Below are 9,823 nucleotides of genomic sequence, written 5' to 3' on the forward strand. Positions count from 1 at the left end.
ATGTATTATTTATTTGTATATATTATAATTGATTACAATTTCTTCTTTTCTTAATATTATCCTCACAATAATTTTACTTATTATAGTAGACATCAACATAGCATTTGAACTAGACTTGAACACGCAATCGTCGTCAGAAGAAATTGACTCATTTGATTCCCTTATTGATATGCACAATTTAAATGTTTGTAATGGTTCAAGCAATTTTGTTACAGAAACTGAGTGCACGACTGAGGTAGTTGACATCTTTGTTATAAGCATTTTTTATGCATTTTTTATGTATTCTTCCGATATTTTTATCGGCTTTTTTTCTTGCATCCTAATTATAGGTTATATTCTAATATATTCATGTGAACACATCCAAATATCCTTAGGATGACCACTATACATATATATGTATGCTTGTATTATTTTGTCATTCTTTTGTCAAAATTCTTGTCATTATGTTTTGTTTTTCTAGGTCATGATTCATCTCACCATTTTCAATGATTAGATTCCAAAAGTGGGGATGATGTTTGAACCTCTCGAAGAAACACGCCAACTTTATTACAACTATGCTAATAAAGTGGGATTCGAGGCTCATATAAGGAACACTAACTTGGACAAGCATGGAAGGACACCCGTTAACCAATCCATACAATGCAATAGAGATGGATATCGAACAAAGAAGAATCCGGCAACCCAAAGGTCTAATACAGTGTCATCTGAACACTGTAAAGCTCGCATCTATGTGAAGCTTGACACAAAGCTTGGACGATGGAAACTATCGAAGGTAGAATTAGCTCACACGCACCGATGTGATTCCAGTTTGTCATGAATGTTTAAGAAAAATAGGAAACTCTCCATGCACGTTAAGGATGTCTTTGAGCGCAACGACCAGGCTAGTATACGACCTTAGAAGACTTGTTAGGCGCTTGCTGATGAAGCCGGTGGTCGATCTAATTTGAACTTTGTAGAGAAGGATGTTAGAAATTATTTATCCAGTAAACTCCGAATCTATGGAGATGATACTGATGCACAAAAGATGCTGGACTATTTTACGAGGATGAAAAAGCAGAACCCGAATTTCTTTTATGGGATTAGTTTCTATAGTGATAATAGTCTCCATCATGTATTATAGGCGGATGCTCGATCAAGAGCTGCTTACGAGTATTTTGGTGACGTGGTATCATTTGACACTACATACAAGCTCAACAAGTAACTTCTTTTTTTTTGTTTATTTCTTTGTGAATTTATTAATTGACAAGCTCACTGATTGCTCCATGTATTGGTTTTTTATAGGTTTGAGATGCCAGTTGCAGCATTTGTAGGCGTCAATCACCACAGAAAGTCAGTTATTCTCCGGTGTGCTCTATTGGGCAATAAAAAGACTGAATTCTTTGAATGACTCATGCAAACATTTGTGAAATGTATGGGAAAAGCACCACATGGCATGTTAACTGACCAATGCAGGGCCATGTTAACAGCCATTCAGAATGTCATGCCAAACATCAGGCATAAATTGTGTATCTGGCACATCTTAAAGAAGATACCACGAAAACTTGGAGGGTTGAGCCGTTTTAAAGAAATTAATGCTACAATGGGTCGGATTGTTTGGGAGTCTCATTCGCAAGAATCATTTGAAAGTGCATGGTATGACTTCATTGAAGAGTACAACCTTCATGACAATAACTGGCTCAATGGTATGAATACACATCCAAAACTTGATTGCCCTATTTATTAGTCGTTTTAATTATTGACTATATTTTGTAAAAGAAATGAACTTATGTTAAATGTCCTTTCATGCATGTTTAGTGTCGCATCATAAGTGAGTATTTTAATGGCAAATATGTATATCAAAATGTAGATATCTATCATATTCGTAAGATATGGGTCTCTGTTTTTCTAGAGCATGAATTTTGGGCTGACATGAGAAGTACACAACAGAGTGAGAGCATGCATGCTTTCTTCGATAAGTACCTAACTTGTAGGTGCAGCTTGATTCAATTTGTGCACCAGTATGACAATTGTCTTGCAGATAAGGAACAAAAGGAGTTGGAATCCGATGTAGCAGACAACAGGAGCCTGATCCCATGTGTATCGAACACTCCTATTGAGAAGTAGTTTTAATATGAGTGCACCAACTGGATATTTCGTGATGTTCAAGCCGAATTTATCAAAAAGGGCGACTGCAAACTGTCTCCAAGGGTGGTGAAAGACAACCAATACTTTTACGAAGTGACTGAACAGAAGATAGTAAATAGGATGTTTATTTATAACGAGTATGAAGTTGTGTATTGTCCTATTTCGCACCAGGTCATGTGCAACTATTTCATGTTTGCGTCATATGGTATCCTCTGTTGCCACGCCCTATCGGTTTTATCCCATTGTAGGGTTGACAAGATGAACTTGTCCTATATACTCTCTCGGTGGAGCAAGAATGTTTCGCAAGAACATCCACATTAGAAGCAGTCATGACTCACGGTGCTCTGATGAAAGCATGAATATATTTAGGGGACTATATGTTGACTTCTACAATGTGGCCCAGGACTTTGTGCATGACAAGGAGGAGGGTGATATATTGCGTTCTGCTTTTGCGAGTGCTAAAGTGGCACTTAGCAAACATCGAGCAAAGCATTCAGAAAGTGTAGGCACAAGTGAGTTTCCTGATGGATTAAATGCTCTGCAGAGCCCTCCTCATGTGGTACCTAGAGGGTGTCCAAACTTCAAGAAACTCGAGGTGGATATGGACCAAAAAATAAAAAAAAGGCTACTGAAAAGCATCGAGCTGGTAGTAAACATCCAAAGGTTAGTTATAACACCCATGGTTTACACAATTATCTTACTCTGTTGATATTTTTCACGTGTTTAGCCTGTTGAATTTAAGATATTTTCATTGTTCAGAAAGTTGCAGCTGTTAAAGGAAACAAACATTTAAACAAAGCCACCGAGAGGCGCATTACGGCTAGCAAACACCTTAAGGTTTATTTTAGTGTTTATTGCTGGAGAGAGTGTTATAAGTTTTGTTCTACAATTTAAATATCATTCATTTATGTATGCAGAATTCTGTTGCTATGGAAGAAGACTCTTTCACCAACAACACCTTTTCTTGTATCCCTAAAAATTATGCCACAAGTACGCAAATGAATTCCCTAGGCTCTGTTGGATTTACGACATTGTTGAATTCTTTCCAAAACCCTTCTATTCATGTAATATTTTTGCCTCGGATAACTTTTTATTTATATATTAAGTTGTATTTATTCATTCTTTGTTGACATCAGTCTGTTGCATTTGTTTGTAGGTGCATTCTTATAGAAATAATGACTAAAGACTAACACATACAGTAGCAGTTGCAGCATTTATATAATCCAAATCCCAATTTCATATTGGGTGCATCATAATCTTATTTTTTATTTGTTGACTATTTCATTTGTATTGTTGAGTTTTGGATGTGTTCTATTTCATTTTGGTAAACAAAAATGTTATTTTGGATGTGTTGCAAAAGGGTAGAGTCAAGGTTGCAAGAATCGAATCGGTCATTGAACCGGTCAAATAACTGGTTCAATGATTCAATAGTTCAACCGGGATCAAACCGTAGTTGAACTTGTTTAGTTAAATATACAATAAAATTATAAAAAAATTCAATATATAATAATAATAATAAACTGAGTTTTCTTAACAGCAAACCAAACATTTGTTCCTTGGTCTTATTCATAAGGTCATCTTAATCTTTAGATTCATTGAACAATACATTGCCACGGCAATTGATTGTTACAGCTTCCATATGCAGCAATCATAAGGAGGGGGAACTATTAAACAGAGGATGTTCCTGTCTCCAATCAAACCAGGTCAAATATTATCACAATTGTCATTTCTTTTAATCAAGAGAGGCATCAAGAATTAAAAAATAAATAAAGTATTAGAAACTCGAATTCAGAAACGAATTTATGTTGGATCACGAAATTATCATGAGCCAACAACAATATTAGCCCATTCCCATCCTAACCAGAGACTTCCAATATTTGATTAAGAAAAGAAATAAAAAAAATAAAATTTATTTATTCCCAATTGTGGCTATATGACAAACAGTACTTCCACATATCAATAAAACCTCTGCCATTACAGTAATTACAGCAAAATTCAAAATTACAGCCATTTAGAATCTAAAATTATATCAAAATTCTATTCAGCATTCAAAATCCAGAATCCAAAATTAAAAAACCAGTACTGCAGCCATTACATATAATTAACCAAATAATTAATTAACCAAATAATCCAAAATTGAATTACATACAGTAGCCATTACATACAGAACTCTGCATCAATCCATATAATTAACCAAATAAAGAATTTTGTATCAATTGATATAGTTCATTAACAAAATTTAAAAAATTAGTTGAAAAATCAGTACAACTCACCGCGACAGAGATTAGAGTAGGCGTCTAGGTCACGACGGTAGAATAGATGCCCAACGACGTTGACGGAGAAGCTTACCAGATGAGCAGACGATGTCGACCACGGAAGCTTCGGAGTTCAGATGCCCAGACCAGACGAAGCTGACGACGACGCCCGTTGGAGGTCCTTCTGCTCGGTGATAGCAGCTCTGATGTGGTGTCGATTGTGGTAGACTGGGAGGGACAGTGGCATTCGTTGGAGTTGGATGAACTGATGAAGATTGGAACATGGAAGTGAAATTAGGGTTGAGGTGTGGTGGCTGGTGAGTGAGAGAACTGAGGTCTTGCAGTTTGTAAAAGGGGATGGGTAATTGGGTTACCGAGTCAGCTATGTGGGTAAGCGGGTTGGGCTCATTTAGTTCTTTTTTTTTTTGCATCAAAACGGCGCCGTTTAGGGACCATAGTTAAAAACCGGTACTGTTAAAGACCTGGCCGGTTCGGTCGGTTCACCGATTAACTACCGGTTCGACCAGTTTTTTATCGGTTTTTTGCAGTACAGTTTTGGGGGTCAACCGGATCGGTCTAGTGACCAGTTTTTGGTTAATCCGGTTGAACCGGCTAATCCGGTCCGATTTTCAGAACCTTGGGTAGAGTACTTATTTTTTTAATAATAATTTGTTTAATTAAGATAGAGTATTTTACTTATGTTATATTATTTAGTAGTTGTAAAGGATAGGTTAATTGGTTCAAATGACTTGGCCATTGTATTTTTCTGATCAAATTGTATATTATCGGTCAATGTTAGGTATATATATGTATACCTTTAATTTTGTAACATGTAAATATCACAAGGTTGAACATCTAATAATATATGGTTGTTCATTGGATAATTAATTACTACGTCGGAAACTACTCATAAGTCTAATTATATATTACCATAGTTAATGAAAATATATCCAAGAATATTAATGAGTTTTAGATGTGTGCAAGAACCAATTTGAAAGGTGGGATATTGGTTTAGTTGTGTTGCACATCCATCTAGCTGGCATTTGGAAAAAATTTTAACTACTATAAATAAGTGTAATTTATGCACAATGAATGAAAAATTAACTAAAATATAAACATAGCAAAATAAGTAAGGCTAGTTGAATATCCTACCAACATGAAAAATAAAAAGATGACATCCTAGATTAAAATGAAAAATATGTCCATTTTAAAAGATAATTATACTTGAACAGTACTATGTTTTCTTGTTTCTCCTATTGGCCCTCGTGCATACTGTCTCTTCCACTCTTCTTATTAGTTTAGCAGTGTTTGGCGCAGTCTAAAGATCTCTCACCTCTTTTCTTTTATTCCTTTGAGGCGCTCGACGTAAAAGGGCACGGGCAACAACCTCCACGGTATTTAGAAAATCGTTCTACGGATCAAGCACGATGTTTAGTAGGTACTTCCTTCTCATCCTAGCCAAGTCTTTCTGCATGCATTAATTTTCAATGTCACTAAAGAATAATATAAAAAAATATTAGAAATATTGTTCTAATTGGAGTTTATGACCTACCGTTGTCCAAACTGGCACGACATAATTATCTATGTCAAGAATTTATGGATCCCATGAGTCCATGAATTTATTGACACAAATCCCGTAGTCATAAGTATCAAACAAGAGAAAAACAAATATGCTTCAATATAATTTCATGTTACTAGCCAATAAAATAATATATCAAAGTGAAACATACGTGTTTGGTTAAATGGAAACCTCCACATAAAAGGACTTCTCTACGCCATCTTCCTGGATTTCGTACCATGAAAAAGTGAGGTGGGCTAACTTTTCAATGAGCTTGGCCTGTATGTAAAAGGACACATCAAAATAATTATTCAAAAGTAAATGGTTATTGGTTTCAATTGGACATATGTAAAACTTGTATTGACCGTATTTATACCTACTTACTGCATATTCATCCACTTTCATCATGTGATCACTAAGACGGGGTCTAACTAGGGAGTCAAAAGCAAAGAACGTCAAACTTTTTGGATGAAAAGTATAAAACCACCAGTGATTATCCAGGCAGATGGGTACAAAGATACAAAAGGATGCACAAAAAACTTTATACTGGTTGGATGTAATATTTATGAACATATATTGTATGTCTCTTGGCTGCCTCTACCTTGTTGAACAAATAGATCTCGTTTTCCCAGCATTGTGCTAACCCCACATACTATGGCATGTTTGTCCTCGAATTTTTCAATATTTATCAGTGTCATAACCCATCTCTATACACATTTATTCCAGATTAGTTTATTACTAAGTGTATCGGTCTAAACACAAGTAAAAAGTAATATTAATAGGTATTCGTTGTACCAGTATCATTGGATTAACACAGTAGAATTTTTTCTTGAAACCTCTTAGCTGGGAACTCATTAAAGATAGCACACATGCACTCTATCACCTGCATATTCATAAAAGCATAAAGGGCATAAAAAAAGATAACAAAAGTATATCTAAATCCTAAATCCATAACTATTCTTTGTTAGTTACATTACCCGATCGTCGGCCCATTGCCTCCTTTTTATTGTCTTTAGATCTCTTCGTGTTAGGTCTAACATATAGTGTGTGTGATACCACACGATTACTTCATCCAAGGGATTGTTGTCATCTATTACCCATCTGTACACCTTTTTTGCATCTTCATTAAAATCAGGTCGGATGATAACTGGAGCAGGCCTTGATGGAGTGTTATTGACAGATATAGTTTCCAGGGAAAGCTGATTGCAATCTTCAACATCATCTTGGGGTATTCCATGATCAACCTCGCCGCTATCCACATTCTTTACCCTTTCGTGGAGTCCAGAATGCACAACTATATCTAAACACCTTGATGTTCTGCACATTCCAAATAAATAAAGAATGAACAGTCAATCAAAAAAAAAAAAAATCCACATTACCATAGCTTCAATACTAGTGTACATATTATATAGTTAAATTGAAACAACAATAATTAATATATATACTTACTTTTCAACCGATGCATTGACAACATGGTGTTCTTCGTTGCTCATGGGACTAGGTGCTCCACAATCAGCAACAACCTCTTCTTGGATCTCATGACTACACACACCAAATCCTTTAGCTCAATATAATATAACAGAAACGGACTTATTTGAACACAACTAAAATTACACAATGGCACACAAGTAATTGCATGCACACATCCAAAATTATACAAATAAAATTTAAGATTCAAAATTAAGATGACATATATCAGTTTCGTATTCGCCAATATTTTTGATTAATTAGTTCAACAGTAAAATTTATTTATTTTGGGTTTCATGACTTATTTCAAAAACCAAATTTACTTATTCCAATACTAGTGTACATATCGTACAGGTAAATTATAACAGCAATAATTAGTAAATGTACTTACTTTTTACCTAATGCATTGACAACATGGTTTTCTCCATTGCTCATGGGATTAAGTGCTACACAATCAGCCACAACCTCCTCTTAGAGCTCATGACTACACATACCAAGTCATTCAACTCAATATAATATAATAAATAATTGCACTCATACAAATCTAGCAACAAAAGGAGTGAATATAAAAATAATTATAAAATATATTATCATTTAAACTTACTTGTCCTGACGGTCTTCGGTACCATTGAACACTCCATCTCGAGAATAAGCAACATTCATTTTTTTCCGAGGATGCTGAGTTGGATTCTTTTTATGACACCATTCTTTATCGCTAGTGTCAGTCTCGAGTAAAAATTCTTCTTCATCTGACTCCTTAACAAATTTTTTGGCCTTTTTTCTTGTTCGCTCCTTAGTCCAGGTCTAACTTGTGCATCCCATCGCTTATCAGGTGTTCTCTTTTGTGGTTCACTGACGTTGTCCTTTTTCCTCTCGGATTTTCTTTACTCATCAATATTCCAAATTAGAACCTGTTAACACAATTTATTAATTCTCAAGCGTAGGTCTATAATAAAAAAATTATTTACATCTACATATGCATCTATACTAATTTTCGAACTTGTTCTTCCTTTACTACTTCTCTAAGCGCAACATCAGTCCATTCCCTAATCCATGGTTTAACGCCGCCACAATATCCCCTAAGGTCCCTGTGTTTGTTGGTATGCAAGTAAAGTATCTACCACAAAATGACATCCATCGATATAACAAGTGATGTGGCTCAACTTACCAAGAAAGAAAACATGCATCCATCGATAGTCTTTATGTCATCTTCCATATATTTTCTTATCCCTCCTTAATACAGTCATAGATGTGTCTACCAAAAAAAATGTATTGAATTATGCACGTCTATCACTCCCAAGATGAATGATATAGTGATGTACTTATTACTGGTAGCAAATAGAAAGACTTTCATGACAAACATTATAAATTAATGCCGGAACTCCTCCTTTTCTAGTTCAGTTGTAACTGAGAATCTAATTACATGGTTCTTAACTTTTTTTTTAGTTCTGCCTTTAAAGGTGTCTATGAGTTGACAATGTTTTTTCAGATCTAACTTCGGGAAGTTATCACCTACAAAATGGAAGAACAGGGGTGAGAGAAGTATTACCACATCCAAAAAACACAACTAGCAATAGGCTTACTAGACACCAAAGAAGAAAACATATATGTATTTTATATTAATTATATATTTTAGGTATTACCTTTTGCATGGAGTCTTAATGCTTGACTTATCAAACGTGCATTAACTAGTATGTCTCCGGTCTCAACCTCTATATGCATTCAATCCTTGTTATATGACCGCGCCAAGGCAACTATCAAATCTCGGTTCATCGACCACCGTGGGATGTGCCTCAGGCATCCAAATCCCATGTCCTCAACCTCTTGGTATTTGATCGGATCTTTATCATTCAGATACTCTATCATACCCGCGATGGCAGTTGGAGAGCATTGGGTATCAAGTGTTTTATGAAAAATTGACACACTAGTTAGTTTATGTTATATTGTGTATGTCACTTAATAACCCAGAGAATTCGTAAGGTGTAAAATAAACTACCTTTTTAGGACCCTCTAGTTTCTTCGGCCTTCCAACTTTCTTTTTGATAGTGTTATCATTAAATTCATCAAGTTTGTCAATGGAAGCCGTACTAGCTGCTGATTTTTCTTTTTTTGGACCAGTCCAAGTACGTTTTTTAAATGGCATTGTGTTTCGAGACTGCATATTGGATACAAGACAAAAACTATACTCAAATACACATCCAAAATTATTAAAAAGGCATCCTAGATATTTCATCAAAACTCATGTCAAAATGACAAAGTTCAGTGTTCGCATCATAAGGTTAAACATAAAGTTTTGACTGAAAATACATCCAAAATTGAAGGAACAACATAAACACATCCCGAATGATAATAATATACGCTAATTATTTCATCAACATATTAGAAACTCATATATCTATGATAAGATTACAAATCCAAA

The 9,823-nt window shown here is 35.0% G+C and overlaps 1 long non-coding RNA gene across 1 annotated transcript in view; it reads left to right on the forward strand.

Annotated features, from left to right (window-relative positions):
• LOC110269008 overlaps nt 1-8,591 on the forward strand; it is a 21,567-nt gene extending 12,976 nt beyond the window's left edge. Inside the window, exon 3 of the long non-coding RNA XR_002357864.1 lies at nt 8,581-8,591. This is a non-coding gene — a long non-coding RNA (uncharacterized LOC110269008). The remainder of the gene's footprint in view (nt 1-8,580) is intronic.

Source organism: Arachis ipaensis, chromosome B02 (genome assembly GCF_000816755.2).
Source record: "Arachis ipaensis cultivar K30076 chromosome B02, Araip1.1, whole genome shotgun sequence".
Classification (NCBI taxonomy): Eukaryota; Viridiplantae; Streptophyta; class Magnoliopsida; order Fabales; family Fabaceae; genus Arachis; species Arachis ipaensis.